This window comes from Pleurodeles waltl, chromosome 2_2, assembly GCF_031143425.1.
Source record: "Pleurodeles waltl isolate 20211129_DDA chromosome 2_2, aPleWal1.hap1.20221129, whole genome shotgun sequence".
Lineage (NCBI taxonomy): Eukaryota > Metazoa > Chordata > Amphibia > Caudata > Salamandridae > Pleurodeles > Pleurodeles waltl.
The window spans coordinates 1099754177-1099772649 of NC_090439.1; the positions used below are offsets into that span (position 1 = coordinate 1099754177).

Consider the following 18473-nt stretch of genomic DNA (forward strand, 5'->3'; position numbering starts at 1 on the left):
TTAACATTGTTGGCTTTTTCTATAAAAGAGCCGAAGACCCACGTGAGTGCCTCACAGAGGATTCCAATCATTGGGGCAATCCTGGATACAGTGCGGTTCAAGACTTTTCCTCCACCGTTACAAGTCCACATGTTTCCACATGGTTCAGTTCTGGACCTTGGTGAATAAAGCTCAGAGGTTTCTTGGCCTCTTGCATCCTCCTTGTCAGCAATGCCAGGTGGTGCATGTGGGCCCTGCAATAGAATCTAAAATCCCAGTGGGCCAATCATCGAGGCTGTTTCTCTTACTCCATCCATGCCTCAAATGAGGCGACCCAGGACCTCAAGTAGTGCCTGACCGGTCACAATTTGTCCTGCAGCAGACCACTTTCCCTCTCCCACCCAGAGCTTACAGTGGCCACTGATGCATTGCTACTAGTTTGGTGGGGTCATCTAGGGGAGGTGGAGATCTGAGGCCTCTAGCCTCTAGTGGAGAGCCAGCTCACATCTATCTACTAAAGCTTTAGGCCAATTGTTTGGATATGAAGGCTTTCCTGTCATCACTTTGAGTTTTTATATCGATCGTACTAAGTCCGCTGGAGTCAACAATCAACTCTTTGTGGTGTTTTTTGCAGGGAAGGCAGAGAAGGCTGTGCAGAAGGTGTCCATGTCAAGGTGGATAGTCCTCTGCTGCAGGATCTGCTGGACACTTAGCAAGAAAAAAACTCCCTGAAGATCTAAGTTCCATTCTACCAGAGCCAAGGCTTCTACAACAGAGTCAGCATGAGGGGTGCCTGTGCTTGACGTCTTCTATGCTGCAACATGAGCCTCAGCCCATATATTCACAAAGCACTACTGCCTTGACAACCATGTCAGGTAAAAAGGACACTTTGCTCGCTTCGTTCAGCAGGACTTTTTGATTTGAGTCCACTTCAATGACCCTCCACGTTTAGAAGGTGCAGCTTTAGTATTCAAAACTTACTTTCAGTAACACTCTTTCTGGTGGATGCTCTAGCTAATCACAGATTCTTTATTGCTATCCCACCTCCCCATTCTGTGGAGCAGTCTCTATTTAACATCCCACGAGGTCCAAAGCTAGAGAGTGGCACACTGTCATCAGCCATTGTTAGACGCTCTGCTTCTGATGGTGCAGAAAGGGGAAACACAAGACACCCGCAGAGGTGGCGTTTATATGTAGCGTCTCTCTTTCACCTCCAGAGTGGTATAGAGCCACCCAGTGCCACCTATCAGGCCTCAGCTTTATTGCTGAAAAAAAATTGGTATCCAATCTGGACCTTGGGGATATTCAGTGGGTGAGGAATCTGCAGTTAAATAGAGTATCCAGGAAAAAGAGTGTTACCGGAGATAAGTAAATTGTTCTTAATGACCAAGGGTGAACAGATGCTTTTCAGAGGCAGGTGTTATTGTCTCCAGTCCATGCAGCCTTAGACTGTGCAAACATGGGGCTGCAATCCAAGCTTTGTATACATAACTACACCTTACAGCATGCCAGCCCGATACACTTTTACTTCATATGGACACTCTGAGTACAACAAACAATAACTTTTTTATACAGCACAAAATAGCACAACTCTCCCAAGTCTACGTACTGTACATTAAAAGCTAGCACTATTATCCCATGTATTGCTCCACCTCAGAAGGATGGAAGGCTGAGTTGTCCTTGCTCAGATTCGAACTCGTGACCTCGATTACACTGTATTTGCCAGCGACAAGCTTTAGATCAAAATGAGATGTTCAGTAAATGAGAGCAACTAGTGACAATGCTAGAGACGACAGTATGCCTTAAATAGCATTTTCGACTTGTATTCTCTTTTTAAAAGTACCTCCCCTGATAAACAAATGGAGATCTGTCTTTTTCTCTAATATAATAACATGCACAGGTTTCACAAGATCCTTTGGGGGTGATGACCCAGTGTTCCGATAGAGTCTGGATATAAAAGCAGAGAAAAGTTACCTTTATGATGACTACACTTCTCCTAAGCATTTTCCCAACTCTCTTTCAGAGTTTAGTCTCCTCCCAGCTTGCAGCTACTTGGGAGAAACCCAAGAGTGGGCCCCGAGCTGGAGGTATGGGCTCTGCCCGAAGCTTTTCTACAGCTGGTGGACCCTATCATTAGGATTAAAGGGGGGGCTTAGGGCAAACCTAAGAGACCTGACCGTGTCTTCATCATCCTTTAAGCAATATATTCTGGTATCCCTCTGAGTAGTCGGCAATCCAGACCATTTTATCACCATGTCTTCCGTCTTCGCTGCTCTCCAGTATAATTTTTGCATGAAGGAAAGCTATAGGCCCCTATTTTTTGTGGATTTCGGTCCAGGCGAGGACCTAACACCTATTTTTCAAGGGATTTCGGTAGCCCCGCCTCTTTTGTATTGCTCATCCTTCATAACACTTATTGGCTGCCTGGAATTGTGATACACATACATGTGTTTGTATCAACTTCCTCAGAAGTCCCCTTCTTTGTGTTCACTGACCTTGGTGCGAATATCTGCATGATGGGATGTTTGAGTAGTTAAATGTTACTGGGTGCCTGCTGGACTCTAGAAAAAGCCTACTTCCCTCAGCCTCCCTTTGTCTATCAAGGGGTCAGTCTGAAGAATCTTCCTTTCTTATTCGCATACTCAATGTACCTTTTTTTTTTGCAGCGGAGCGAACCCGAGAGTGTGCATGAAGGAATGTCATTGTATTGCAAAACAAAAAGCAAGGTGTGGTTAAAAAGTACATGTTCCACTTTCGGTGCGAGTGCATAATTGGCTAGGTGGGTGGATGTGAGTGTCTTAAGCCTTCATGAGCCTTAATGTTCTGAGAGGGCCAGCCAGGCCCTGTGAATGTTCCCACAGTGAAGGAAAGGGATGACGTGTTCTCTCTCCCCTGCAAGGCCTCTCCTGAAGGACTATTATCATTGCCCGTACTACTGGGTGGGCCCATAACATAGGTTAATCACAGTGACTGAGACGAGGGTAGCCTAGATTGACTTGTGGGCTTGGATGACACTCCCGTCCTGTTAAAGGCTAGTAGAAATATATGTGAGAGAATATGAGATTTTCTGCAAGAGAGCTGGTATGGCTGATATCCAGGTAGGGCTGGGTATGTAGAATTCCTATACACAGTGATGGAAACATTCCAGTTCTGCATTCATTAGAATAAGTAATGTGAACAGACCTTTTTATCTGTGTCAATGTAAAGTTCCAGGACTGTGTACTTAACTCACCCTTGGTCTGCATGGAGTATGTGTAGCACTGGACAGCGCATGATACTCCCACGTATGTGCTGGGTTGCATGTGTATGCCGGGGGATGGTACATAACATGGGAGCTGTGGGTTCCATTTTGGAAGCCCAGGGCCTGAAGAGGAAATTACTACAACCCCCAGACAGAAGGGTTGGGTTGGAACACACAAACGAAAAAGAGAGGAGCATAGAGCAGAATATTCTTGGTGCACTTTAAAGGGCTGTTTCATTCCAGGAAGAGCTGCTGGTCAGAGGGACCTGGGCTCATTGTCAGGCAGATGCTGCAACTGATAAGGGTGGCACTAGCAGGGAATCTGACAGAAAGGAAGGCTTAGTCATTTAAAGATAGGAACATGTGCCCCATACTTTGTTGAACATCACTGTCTCATCAGGAGAGAGAAGATTGAAAAGACTTCCTTGCTGCTGGAACTAAGACTGGGGACCAAGGTCTGCAAGCCTCCCATCTGTGTGAGAGCCCATCACCCAGCAGCCAAGAACACTTGTGGTATACCTGGAACACCAGCAGTCTGCCTGCCTGCCAAGGCCAGTCACATCTGTGAAAAGGCCAACGGCACTTAGAAGCCTGCCTGCCTGCCAAGACCAATGGATCCTGTGAGGAGGAGAGCGCCTGGAAGGAGTGAGGCACAGGAGGATCCAGATGAGATTATCCCAGTGAGCGAAATCTGAGGCATAGCGTCCAGTTGGGATTGGTGTTGCTCTCTGACAGAAATCTGTAACCCCTGTTGGGGCTGCTGTTAAGTTGCTGGCCATCACCAATGGCCTCTGTTCTCATTGGAGCTGTCGCCCAGGTCAGAGAGTCTTGTGCAAGGAGAGGGCTACCGAAGACTGTTAGGGTCATCGCCCATGCAGCTTAGACTGTTGGCTGTCACCTGCTTGTGGCTCCTCTACTCTTCCCATGAGCCAGGAGGGGCGCCACCAAAGAATTGAGCCAGAGGATCTGAACAGATCAGGATTGTTGCCCATGCCTATGACTGTCAGATGACAGGGGTGTCAGTGGAGTCCTTGCGTTTCACAGAGGGACTCTGTCACTCAGAAGACACTCAGACAAAGGCTGCTGCTTTGTCCAGTTACCTGAGGGGACCGCAAAGAAGGAGGTGCTGCATCCAAAGGCTACTGCCATCTGTGACTGCCTCATGAGCACTGCCCTCAATGAACACAACACATGCTGCACACTGTGGGAGCACAGAAGAAGAGACTCAGCTCCTGGACACTTCGAAGACCACATTCATTAAAGATTCAAGCATGGCTGCAGGCCTTTTGTGGAGACTTGTGCTAGGTTTTTGTGCAACGCTTGAGACCTGAGATTTAAGGCTAAAGCCAGACTTTCATGCTTACACTAGTATGGGCCGCCCATGGGATAACCTCCTACGTTCCACACAGGGATGCAGAGTCAGAACGGAGAGAAGGGTTTAGGATAAGGGACCCATAGGGATTAAGGGAGGGGGTACAAGAAGCCTGGTTCAGTGCTAGGGCGCCAGCCTTAAAAGGGGACTGTGTATTTATTTATTGTGTGTGACGTGTGTACATAATAAATACTGTTTTATATTAAAATCTATATTGGAATGGAGAATCACATTACTGGGGACATTGGATGATTTGAGCCCTCACGTACCTTGTACCTACCTCCCCCTGAAGACCCTTGGACTGCTAGCCCGTGTTGTCACTGAGAGTGCTGAAGGGGTATACCTTGGCCTACTTACTAGGGGCCTAGAGTAGGTCCGGCCCTAGGACATCAGGAGCAAAAGACCACAGCACCTACGGTGGGGCCCAGTAGCTCCTGCTTGCTCCATGGTCCTCTGAGCAGGGGGTTGACAGTACCATAAACTTTACGACAACTAGATTGTGTTACTTCAGTTCCTGTAACAGAAAGCTATGCCCTACATGATGTTTAATTTGTAAAATAATAAGTGCTGGTGCACAAAATGTTTCTCACAGGTCTGCAGTCACTGCCAAAGAAATGTTGGGACTGCTGCATACCAAGGCTACATAGTCTTGATTCCATCTCATGTCTCCTTTCATTACCATTCACTCCCTGTGCCTTTACTTCACTCCCACATGTTCTTTTTTTTATTCCTGAATTCTCCTCTTGTCACTATTTCTCTGTCTTTCTATTTCTTAAATCTCCTCAGGTCCACTATCCTGTGGCGGCTTAATAAAAATATCCTGGGGTGATGCTCTGCTGCGTGGCCCCGATTTGGACCTATACCATTCCCATAAAGTACACCATAGCGACAAAACATCTTAACCTAGAAAGTTCAGAAGTACTGGAAGGTTTGAGAACAGTAATGCTCTTTCAAAGTCTGACCACAGAGTTGGCTTAGAACATTTCACCTACACTCAGAAATACATTTATTAACAAGTTGTGCTGTCTTCTTGATAGTTGTATTGATATGAACTATTTGTGTTTTTGTATCTAAATGCTTAGGATTTTTTTTACAACAATAACTATTTTGAAAACGAGAGGACAGAAGAAATTAAATTGGGATGAAGCAGCTGTAGAAATGGCTATAATTATAGTTTTTTGCACTTGTCATAAGACACTGCTGTTAAGATGCTTGGCCAACACCCACAACTAGGCCTCATGGATTTGTTAGTAAGCCTTCAGGGACCGGTCCTGTGCCTGGGCATTGGGCCTCCGCTTTTCCAATTTGGTGAGGCATTTAGATGGTAATTCCTAAAAGCAATTACCATCCATATGCGTAACAAGCAAACAAAGTATGTGCCCTTGTTCCTGGCTGCCTTTCTCTCAACTTCACTCACTCAAGGGGCAGGCAGCCAGGTAGTTTAGAGAGGCACATTCGCTTGCGTGCATGTGCCAGGTTATATTTTATTTTTGTTTGGCTAAGAATATCTGGCAAGCACCAGCCCTGGCCTGCTATAATCGGGGGTTCTCAGAGGCCACCTACTAATGACAGGTCGTAGCGTCACATTTTACAAGCAGCCCAGGGAGCAGTGGCAGCTGGCAGTTTTAGGAGGGAGGGGGACAGGCGGGAAGCACACCCACACTCATTCTTTCACACACACGCACACACGCACATCCATTAACAACACTCATCAACATTCAAGCATGCACGCATGCACCAAACATTAATTTAAAAAACACACACACTTACCTTCAGCTCGGAGGTCCCAGGAGGGTTGGGACTGCTGCCTTCCTTCACTGGCTGAGGGAAGGCAGCAGTCCCAACTTCATCACAGAGTGGGATGGGGTCAGTGAGACTGCTGATCCCACCCCACTCTGTGACGAGGTGTCACTGATTGACACTCGCCCTGGGCACTTCAGGGCTTAAACCTGTTGCGCCCAGGTCGAAGTCAATGGGTGACACTTCACTCGTCTCCCGGGGGAGGGCCTCGAGGCACCTTTGCTGAGCCGAGGTGGTCACACCCACAGGAGCTGTGACCTCTTCAGCATAGCAAAGTTCAGCTCAGGCAGCCAGGAGTCTGAGCAAATTGCGCATGTCTCGCTCCTGGCTGCCTGATCTTAACATGAAAAGTGTCTGTCAGGCCGACCTTTGTTCATCCTGACAGACACTCTTCAAGAGGGGCAAAAGGTGGGTGTGTGTGGCCCCTCCACCCTAAAGCAATATAGATCAATAGCTAACAGCTGTCGATTGTGTAACATGGGAAACAAATTGGAACCCAGTCTCAGCTCAGCATCCTAGGAGTCCCAGTAAATCTCAGTCTCTCTGCTGAAGAAGGTGCAACATAGCCAGTTGTGAAGTAATCTCGCTATGTAAAACTGCAGAGAATAAAATGTGGATTCTGCCTATTACCCACAGTGGATTTTCATCTTTCAAGAACTAGGGACAACACGTTAACCTTTGATTTCAGAAGGAGTTACCCATCTAGTGAGTGAATTACACAGTGATGGACCGGAAAATCTAGGATCAATCCCAGCTTCCGTGCTTGACCAAACTGTGTGATGCTGGGCAAATAGTTTGTTTCACCAAACCTCCTTTTTATTCACTACTACATATGACAGCACCTTCAAATGCATAAGTTTGAGGAGATATGCCCTGTACCAAAAACTCTCTTCTGTTTGATTTAATAGCCTGTAATAGTATGTTACATGATTCATCTTATTTTTTTTTTTTTTTTTAAGTTTCAAAAGTTTTATTAAGAATATATAAGGCGGTACATACAGCATATAAACAAACTGTTTAGCTTTCAAAACATTGTTTTTGTTCTTTTACCACAATTATTTCCATTGTGAGCATATATACATGTACTGTCAGGCAAGTAAAAATTCCCAGTTGCATAGTTGAGTTTTGTACCCTTATTTTGAAGAAAAAAGGAAAACGGGTGGGGGGGGGTGGTAAGGGGAGGAGGTGCGAGGCTAGGGTTGTGTGGGGGGGGTTGATCTTGGTATAGGGGAGAGACGAAATAGTCATATGAAATGGGGAGGGGGAGAGAAGGGGAAGAAAGAGGAAGAAAGAGGAAGGGTAATCGCGGGGGGATGTAAGATGAAGAGACTCGGGGTAGGCAGGAGGTCTTTGTATCCTGAGACTAGCTTGTTCAGGCCGAAGAGTAAATCGTTCTGTACTTCTCCGTCTGTAGCAAGTTATTATCTAGGGGTAGATAGTATGTATGTTAGATATGGTGAGGACGATTAGAGAGTGTCTACGTCTTATATGAGTTGATTTCTCCGTCCTTGTTTGTGTTAGGAAGCGACTTGTATTACTATGTTGGGTAGTTCAGGGTCTCGGGCATATGTCAAAATTAGAGGCCTGTGGATTGATAGAGAGAGAGAGAAAAAAGAGAGAAAGGGGAGAGGAGAGCGTAGCTAGGGAGAGAGAGAAGGGACAGTAGGAGATTAAATGTGTTTCCGGGGTCTAGGATTCTCAGAGGGTGATTGGTAATTGATATTCCCTAATCATTGATCATTGAACATTGGTCATCCGTTGGTCATCCACCAGGCGCTTCATGGTCTCTTCAAGAATGGGCGCCAGACCTCCGCAAATTGTTCTGCTTGGTCCTGTAGGTTATAAATCACTCGTTCATGGGTAGCCGTTTGATACATGGCCGTCATCCATTTTATGGGTGTGGGGGCAATGCTAGATCTCCAGTGCCGGAGTATGCATATTTTGGCCGTGGCAAGCGCCGTGTGGATTAATCGTTTATGTGCCCGCGATAGGAAGGGATACGGGCAAATGTCATGTAGAATGATGAATGCTGGTGGGGTCGGTTTTGGTATCTGTATGAAGTCCGATAAGGCGAGGCGTACCGCGTCCCATAGTGACTGTACCGTTGGGCAGTGGCATAGAATATGGAGTTGGTCACAATATGGCTCTGTGCATCTCCAACAGTTCGCGTGCGGTATCAACCCTGCCCTGAAGAGTTTAACGGGGGTCCAGTACCACCCCTGAAGAATTTTAAATAGGCAAAATTTCAGGCGTGCTTCACGTACGCCCCTGTCAAGGGCTTCTAGTATGTCTGGCCATTCTTCATCCGTGTAGGTTATCTCTAGTATATCCTGCCACTTTAAGCGTAGTCGTTCAAGTAAAGGCTGAGAGTAAAGGTGGTTAGTTAATTCGGCATAGAGGCCAGCCAAGACGCCTTTTTGTCGGCCCCATTTCTGAAGATAGGTGACGATGGATGAGGTTTTGAGCATCCACGGGGGGGTTCCTAATGTTCTCCGCATACAGTGTTTGAGCTGTAGATATCGCCACTCCTGGTTACTTTGGATACCGAATTCTTCCTGGAGGGAGGCGAATGTGCGGAAGCTATCTCCATCTATTATGTGAGATATATTGTGGATACCTGCCTCGGACCATTGGGGCCATCTGAGAATATTCCCTCCTATTTTAATGCTTTTATTCCCTGGTATGGGAGCCTGAGTATGCAGGGAGGGGTGTACTCCTAGTAGTCGATGGGCTCTGCACCATGCTGTGTTTGTAGCCTTGAGGATGGGGTTAGCTAAGGGAACATGGTCGGCGTATGTTCCTCCCATCTCCGTATACTGTCCATATTGGAGTTTCTCTGTGATCACCCATTGCGGTGGATCGGCTATATCCGGAAGTGTATATATTAGCTGTGAGAGTTGTAGGGCCAGAGAGTATTGTTCTACCGAGGGTAGTCCTAATCCTCCGTAGGGCCGTCGTGCCAGTATTGTTGCAGGTTTCAGTCTTGGGCGTGAGGAGCCCCAGACGAAGGCCCTTATGGATGCGTCTATTAATCGGAGTGAAGAAAGAGGTATCTGTAGGGGGAGCATGCCTAGCACGTATGTGAAGCGTGGTAAGGTGACCATTCTGACCGCCTGTGTCCTGCCCCACATGGACAGGCCTAGTAGGGACCATTTGGCAAAGTCTTGTTTCATTTTTTGATATAAGGGGGTCTATGTTGTCCCTGACCATATGTTCTAGACCTCGGTTAATGAACGTTCCTAAATATTTAAGGCGGGTCGGGGTCCATTTGAATTGGAGGCCATGTATCGCTGCCCTCGTCGTTATGCGGGATAATGGTAGTGCCTCACTTTTATCCCAGTTTACCTGATATCCGGATAGGGATGCGAAGTCTTCTATAGTGGAAAGTAGTGCTGGGAGCGAGGTTTCTAGATCGGACATTGTTAACAGAATGTCGTCTGCGTAGAGATAGATTTTGGATATGCCCCGGTGATATGGATCCCTTTTATTTGGTGAGAATTTTGTATGGTGGCAGCTAGGGGTTCCATGGCCAATAGAAATAGAAGTGGCGACAAGGGGCATCCCTGGCGTGTGCCCCTCCCAATAGGGAATGGGTCTGACATGATGCCCCCACAGTTAACCTGTGCTGTGGGGTGGTCATATAATAAACGTACTTTAGAGATAAATTGTTCCCCCAGGCCAAAATGCTTCATGGTTGTGAATAGGTAGGACCACTCAATGCGGTCGAATGCTTTCTCCGCGTCTAGGGACAGGGCTAGGGCTTCGTCAGGTAATTGTATGGATTCTAACAGTGTATGGCAAAGAGTTCGCATATGATTTCTGGAGGTACGGCCTGGTACAAATCCTACTTGGGTATTGTGAATCAATGATGGTATCACCTTGCGGAGTCGCTCTGCTAGAACACTGGCTAGGAGTTTGACATCCCCATTCAAAAGGGAGGTAGGACGGTAACTGCCGCAGAGAAGGGGGTCACTCCCTGGCTTAGGCAAGATGACAATCGTGGCTTTATTGGATAGAGCGCCGAGGGAGCCTTCTTGACATGCTTCCGTCAGTGCTTCATGTACTGCGGTTATTGCCTCCTCCCCAGCCCATTTATAGAATTCCGCAGGGAATCCGTCCTCTCCTGGAGATTTATGGTAGGGGAGGCTTGTTATAACTTGGGTTATCTCGTCTTTGCTTATGTTACCGTCCAAGAGGGCCCTGCCTGCCTCAGACAGACGGGGTAGATTGGCCGCGGTAAGGAATATCTCCATTTGTGTTTGATCTGTCGTTGTTTCAGGAGTGTACAAATGTCGGTAGTACTTGGCGAACTCGTTTACAATGTCTTGTGGGCGAGTTAGCACTGCTCCTGAAGAAGATGTTATGGCCGCAATGGCAGAGGCTGCCTCTCTTTGTCGGAGCTGCGCCGCTAGGAGGCAACCTGCTTTTTCCCCTTGTTCGCAATGGCGGCCTCGCAATTTTTGCAGTGCGTATTCCGCCTGAGATGTATAGAGTTCGTTGTGTGCCATGCGGGCCTGTTCTAAGGCGTGTTGCAGCCTAGGGGATGGTTGGGCTATATATTGTTTAGTGAGGTCCTGTATTGTGGTCTCTAAGGTGGTTTGGCGGGCTATTCTGTCTTTGTTGGCCAGTGCTGCGTCTCGCATCATATTCCCTCTTAGGGTTGCTTTTGCTGCCGCCCATAGGATCCTTTTTGAGGATACAGTGCCTGTATTCTCGGCCATGTATGTAGCTACATGAGCTTTTAATTGTTCCTTCCCTTGGGGAGAGCGGTATCTGTGTACAGCCAATTGCCATGGTTTTCGACCAGAGAAGGAGAGTCCCACCTGGATCCGGATTAGTATTGGGGAGTGATCTGAGAGCCCCCTCTCTAGGATGCAGGTGTCTTGTATATGAGGGATTACAGTGTGTGATACTAAGAAATAATCCAGACGCGATTGGGTGCCATGGACGGTGGATAGGAAAGTATATTCCTTATCTTTCGGGTGTTGTATTCTCCAGCAGTCCACTAGACCGACGTCGGTGGTCAGGTCTGTCAGAAGCGCTCTGTCGTGATTGTTACATATATCAACAGGGCCTGTCCTATCCATTATGGCGTCTTGGACGAGATTCCAGTCTCCCCCGATTATGTATCGAGTAGTTCCGATTTCTGTCAGGAGGCGATTTAGCTGTAGAAGGAATGGGCGTTTTGGGCCGGTTGGTGCGTAAATGGATCCCACGCATAAAACAGTGTCCCCTAGTTTTAGTTTAGCAAATATATACCTTCCTTCCGTATCATTCCAGGTTTTAATGATAGTGACCGGGAGGGATTTACGCACTAGTATCGCCACTCCACATTTGCGGGGCCCGTTACTTCCAGATTCCTGACTCGTTGGACGGCAGCTGAAGGCAACCCTCCCTACCCAATCCCGTTTAAGTTTACTGGATTCCAGGGTGTCAAGGTGAGTCTCTTGAATCAGAGCTATATCTGTTTTTTTGGATTGAAGATAGGACAGTATCTTTTTCCGCTTAACATAGCTCGTCATGCCGTGTACATTCCAAGAGAGTATACGTAATGGTCGCGTCGCTTGAGGGTGGGACTTCGACATCTTGGATAATTGTGAGTAAGCACCCTCGTTCCGGGGTTGGTGTTGGTGGGGGGAGATATTGACTTAGTTGTTAGAGTGGGAGTTGTGTTTCGATATGATACGGTGTTTTATTTTATACAGGGGTTAGCAGCTGGTGGAGGCCAAGGGAGTCCTCTGGAGAAGAAAGAGAAGAGAGAGGCGAGGGTGAAGGAAGAGAGGCAATATAAGTAGGACGAGAGCCAGATGGAGGGGAAATATGAGGGGAAAAGAAGACAAGGAGAAATGAGAGGGAGAAGAAAAGAGGGAGAAGGAGGGGGAAGGGATGGATGCGTGTGCTGAAGTTGAAATTGAGAGTATAGCAAGAGAGCGTGCAATTGGGGGGAAGAAGTGGGGAAGGATAGGGATGAGGGAGGTTAGGAGTCCAACCTCCTTCGTTCGTTAGGTCTGTAAACGGCGGGACCGATTTCTCTCGGAGCTCTCGTGCCGTCGGGCGATCTCGATCGAGGGGGTGAGGGGGGAAACAACAGACAGCCAGTTATCAATATGTCGGTGATAAGGAGGGGTGGGGGGGGTACACAGCAGTGCTCATGTTTATGTATCGGGAAGTGGGTCTGTTCATCGGTGGTTAGTGGCTAGTGTATTAGTTATATAACTAAAGTGTATATTGGCAGAAGTAATGGTCGGTTAATAACTATAGTACCTGGGCGGCACTGGAGAGGAGGGGGGGTGTTGGGTGTTGATGGGGTATGGTGTTTAGGATGTTGTGCCTAGTACTTGATGTTGTATGGTATCGTAGGGTGTTTAGGAGTTCATAAGATAGGGTCATAAGTTAAAGTAGGGACTGGGCAGACAGAAAGACCGAGACCGGCTGGCGAGGGGGGGGGCAGGGCGAAGAAGGGGGGAAAGAGCTCAAACAGAGTATTACAGTTCTCGCGTATGTAAGGGTACATAAAGATACCAATATACAATATAATATAATACTTCCTGAGCATTTCTTTTCAACTATAACACTGCCTCGTCTCGTCTCGCCTTACAACGTTTCAATGACATATTAGGTTGATCAACATAACATATCCTGGTATCTTATCACATTATCATGTTAGGAGCCATTATGCCAAGCGTCTCTCTATTAATCGTAGGATAGGTAATGAGTGTAGCTGAGCCCCGGGTTACGCGAGGATAATGCGTATCTCATCCTATTACAAACTCCTTGCCATGTATTATTACATCATAATACTGACCTACTAAGGTCTTACTTGGTATGTGCCACCATCATAGTCGTTCTGTTGTAGATGATAGTTTAAGATAGTAATAATGATTAGGATGGGGGTAGGTACGAACATCCGGGGAAAGGAATAGCTAATAGTTTATAATTTACATTGTGATGTTATAATGTGGTGTGGTGTGGCAGTGTAGGATGTCATATTATTTCGCTTTGTTATGCAGTATTATGTTGTATTATGTCCTTGTGTTCTATTTTTTTTTTTTCCATTTTCTTATTGTAGAATAAAATAAAGTCAAGTAATGGGAGCTTTGATATGTCTCAGGTTATATCGCATTGTGTGTCCCTGTATTGGAATTAATTTATCTTTACGTGGTCTAGTCCCATCCCTTGGGGTGATAATGGGGGCTAAACGGTTCTAATGTCAGCGCTGGTCGAGTGTGGTGTGTATTAGGAAGATTTCACATACTTTGTTGTTTACTACCGTGAGATATTTTGTAGTGTGTGGAATATAAGGTAAGTTCTATGATAGTTAGTTAGTGTTTATTTTTTGTTATCTGTTTAATGCCCCTGTTACCTTGTTACCTTGTTATAGGGTTATAGGGTCGGGACCGGGCCCTTATTCAACATACAGGGAGTTGGTGGGGTCTGATCCCTGTTCTAGTAATCATCATCTGTCGTGTACTGAGGGCAAATAACGATTTACTGGTAGTTTTCCATTATAGGGCCTCGGCTCTAGTCATAAAGAACATAGATTTTTCATGTATCTGGTTTTAACATTGATACTAGCAGTCTTAGACAATTACAATAGTAATACACATATGATCTGGAAAGGTACTCATCCTTCCGCGGAGTCTATAGTTGTTATTTTCGTCTCTCTAGCGATAGTCCCACAAGTCGTCTTGTCGCGTTACCTTCTCAAGAAGATCCAGTTGTAGGCTTTAAAGGGGAGCGGGATTTGTCTCTCTCCGATAGTTGGGTGTGGGTTACTACTGCGTGTAAAATCTGACCCCTGTCATCATATGATCTGGTTAGTCTCTCCATGTCTCTACCTCTATGACTGGCTCCGGTGTCGTGTAGAGCCGTCTTCGCCTTTTCCATTCCTGAGTGGGGGCTTTCGGCCCTATCACTGCCTCCTACAATGTCATGCTCACTGTCTTTGTTGAGAGAGTCCATAGGCTGGGATTGGAAAGAGTCAAGGAAGAGTCTCAATTCGTCGGGGTTATAAAAGTCCTTGGATACTCCATTTTTGGTAACCCACATTCTTGCAGGGTCAAAGAGACCGTATTTCATCTCTAGTTTGCGAAGCCGGGGTCGTAGGGCTAGGAAAGCCTTTCTACGTTCGTTGGTTTCCTTGGAGTAATCGGCAGTTATTCGGATCTCGTTCTGGTCTATTCGGAAAGGGCCGTGGTTGCGTGCTACTTGGAGTATTTGTCGGGTTTGATTATGCCGCAGCAAGCATGCGATGATTGGGCGGGGCCTAGAGGAGTTGTCAGAGCGTTTTGGGCCTATCCTGTGTGCCCGTTGGAATTCTAGCGGCGGGTCAAAGTCCAATGAAATCATTTTTGGAAGAGTGGAGGTCAGAAAAGCCTGCATATCCGAGCCTTCTTCGTTTTCCGGGATCCCAAGTACGCGGATATTGTCTCTCCAGCTCCTGTCCTCCATGTCCGTTAGTTTGCTCCTGAGGTAGAGGAAGTCTTGTTCTCGCTCCTGAGATGTGTTGATCTGCGTCTCTAGTGATCCCATGCGTTGCTCTAGCCCTGTCACTCTAGATTGAAAGCCTGCAATGTCAGATCGCATGGATTTGGTTTCTAGTGTCAATGAAGTTATAGAGGCGTCCATCCCCTCTATGCTGCGGCTGACGGTGGTGATCTCTTGTAGTATCCTGTCCATAGTTGTGGGTTGATCTTTATCAGACATCGTGGTGGACTCGTTTAAAGGTGGCGATGTTTGAGGGTTTATCTTTGTGGGGGTTAGGCGTTTTGTGTTGTAGCGCTTCTGAGAATAATAGTTGTCGTGCAGGCTTGCTGACAGGTTTATGGTTCGGTTTATTGCCGGGCATCGCCTCACTTGTCTGCAGAGTCTGGCCACGTGGGGCCCGAGTCTCCCTCCGTGGATTCCGATAAGGATATAGATGTTCTGTGCCAGCCTGGTCTCGAATTTATATTGTCTCTTCTCGTTTTTCTGGGTTTTTGGTTGCTGGTGATAGACTTGACTTCCCCCTCTTTCTTTCCCTCCGCCTGTCTCCGCGTCCACTTATTTATTGTTCTCCGTGTATATTTTTTGCCCTCATTCTCTTTAGTGTATCCTCCTAGCGTTTTTTGTAAATGGCAGAGGCCTGTCAATGTCAATGTCTATGTCTATGGGGCAGAGAAGGTTATATTCAAGGAGTTGCCATGGGGTCGTTGTAGAGCCTACATTGGCCCTTATTGTTGGAAAGCTGTGACTTGTGTCTGCCAAGGTTGATTCTTCAGTGGTTGACGTTGAATAGCTGAGGGGGGGGGGAAGGGGCTGATTTACTTTCCTCCAGGTCTTTCTGAGCAGGGGTATGTGTGGCTCTTCGGCTGTCCCCGTCAGTAGCCCGCGTTAAGTATAAGTATAAGTATAAGGGGCGATGAAGGCTTTGATTTCTTACACTGGTGCCAGTCCTCTCCCTTCTCCTGTATCTCTGTTCTCTTGGCTCCCTCTGGCTCTCCTCATCTCCGATGCCCCTCCAGTTGCTCACCCCTCTCGTCTCTTCGCCTCCATGTGCCTCCCGTCGTGCCCCTCTGCCCTCCTCAGTATTAGCTGACTGGAGGGGGGGGCGAGGGTTTATTATCCCAGCGGGAGGGTTTTGTTGTCCCTCTGTGATGGAAAAAAGGGGAGAAGTCGTGCATCTGCCTCCGGTGATGCCGTTCTTATTTTGAAGAGGCTCGATCCTACCTCTCTGGACGGGTTTCTCTCCCGGCTGTCGAAGGGGCCGCACCCCTTTGCTGCATCTCCCCGTCTCCCTGTGGGGGGTCTAAGGTCCGCGGGTGTTTGTTGGCGTTGTAGGGAGATGGATGCGGGTCAACACGGCTCCCGCAGTCCCTGCAGCCTGTTCAGCTTGCTCCTTGCCGCTGCGGGCATGCCGTCCCCGGTCTTCCGAAGACGCGACTCCGCCGCTTTTGCCAGGCCTTATCGGCCTGGGGCGAGTCGCGAGTTTCCTGCCTTGCGTCCCGTTCCTACGGGGTCCCCGGACATAATTCTGTGTCGCCGCTGTTGTAGGGGTGGAGGGGCACCGGACCCGGTGTGTTGTCCGGCTGTCTTCTCGCCCCCGTCACCCCTCCGGGATCGCCTCGGCACGGAGCTCTCGCTCTAAGCGGCCATCTTGTTTCGTGGCCCGGCCACGCCCCCTACATGATTCATCTTAAATGAGCCCTACCCTGTCACAAGTGGACGTAGCTAACACCTAGGCCACCCCCTTTCTTTGTGAATCTAGTCAGGCAGACACTAATCACAGAGGAAGGGAGTTGCCCCATGAGCTGCTTTAGATTGACAAAGGAGGAGGGGACTGCCATTATCATGACCACACCTGCGAGTGAGTACACAGGTACTAAACAGGAAAGAATAGGTCTGCTATGTTGGATGCAGGTAGACAGATCCAATGTGGGCTTATATACTGTAAAATAAATAGGAATTTCAGCAAAAGTGGGTAACGTTACCTGAGGAACTTTTATTCCTATTGGTCAGGGAGGGTCCAGGAGTCTCCTTAACCCACAAACTAGTGCAGATATGAATGCGGCACCTCTAGGCATCCTCTTCAGAACACTTATGAACTGTGGAAGACAAAAGAAGGACTGTGTTATGGTGAACAGACGACTAGCCAGGTAAGGCTTGTGCTGGAACTGCATCAATTCTTCAATTATCATAAGCAGTAGTGGAGCCACTACTGTTGTCTCGCCTGGACATGCTCCAACTGAATTCAGTGGAACACTCAAAACAAAAACTCCAAACAACATCCCAATTAAAGAAGCTTCTATGTTCTTCACTTAAAGATGCAGCACATAACATATTATCTCCCTTTTTTAACAAACAAATACACAGTCCCCCCGAGAATAGAAACAAAAGAAAACTTAACAACTAAAACATACAACAAAGGCTATGTAAAAAGATACAAGTGACCTTTTGATGTCAGACCTATCTTTCATTTTAATCTGTTCCTTTTTCACTCTGCTAAACATTACTTTATTATCCACACTACTTGTGACTTTGTTTTGTACAGCCTTTGATTACCATGCAGGATACAGTATTGAAGTTGGTTTGCACCCTCAAAGCAACTCAAAGGGGGACACCGTAGTGAGACAATTTGGCATTGTACAATAAAACTACAACATGGATTTCATTGTTTCTTCTGTATCATACTCATTGTTTTTCACCCACTTTATGCATTTAGCCACCAACCTATTAATTCTTTCCACAATACCATTGGTTTGGTGATGATAGAGTGAGCTCCTTAGATGTTTCACACTAGAGTCTTTCAAGAATACTTTCATTTTGTGAGTCACAAACTGTCATCATTGTAAGAGATTAAAGACTCAGGAAAACCTTCCCTAGTGAACATGTCTTTTTAGAAAACACACAACATTGCTGGCCGTGAGAGTGGGAAAAAACAAATCTCAGGCCATATGCTATGGTAGTCCATTAGCACAAATGATAAGGAAGAAAATTGAATGATCCTATCATATCAATGTCCACTTTCATCCACTGCCTTTCAGGTAAAGATATTGGCTGTAATGGTGGAGCCACAACTTTGATCCCTTTCTCAGCCTTCCGACACACCACACACTCTATCACCACCCTGCCAACAAATCTATTCATAGCTGGCCACCAATAATGGGCCCTTCTTTTTATCATGATCGACCCAAGATGACCTTCAGTTGCGTTGTTTACCAGCATGGCTCGAATGGTATGCTTGCATCACCACAAAATCCTCTATGGAAAGTTCCTCAACAGTCTTGAAGGACAGTTGAATCTCAGAACACACACTTCTTTCCATAGGCCAACCATTTATAATGTATTCTTTAACTTATTTCAACACCACGTCTTCATCATCAGCTTTTTTCCAGTCAATCTTACCACATGCTTTGATATCCACTTCATCCACACTTGCTATAAAGCAATCTTCCTGATCATCTTCTGGATTCATAGTATTTTGATCCCTAATAGGCAACATCGACAGATGATCTACTGTGACATTCTCCTTACCAGTAATGTATTTAACCTCAAAATCATACTGAAGCAATTTTATGGTAAGGGAAGCTGTGCGAGGAGTAG

General features: G+C 46.8%; 1 protein-coding gene across 1 annotated transcript in view; it reads right to left on the bottom strand.

The window, feature by feature from the left end:
- Positions 1–18473, bottom strand: part of LOC138282877 (ly6/PLAUR domain-containing protein 2-like) — a 234618-nt gene that overhangs the window by 181426 nt on the left and 34719 nt on the right. The window contains exon 2 of the mRNA XM_069220869.1: positions 16862–16975. The gene's annotated coding sequence lies outside the window, so the exon portion shown is untranslated. The remainder of the gene's footprint in view (positions 1–16861; positions 16976–18473) is intronic.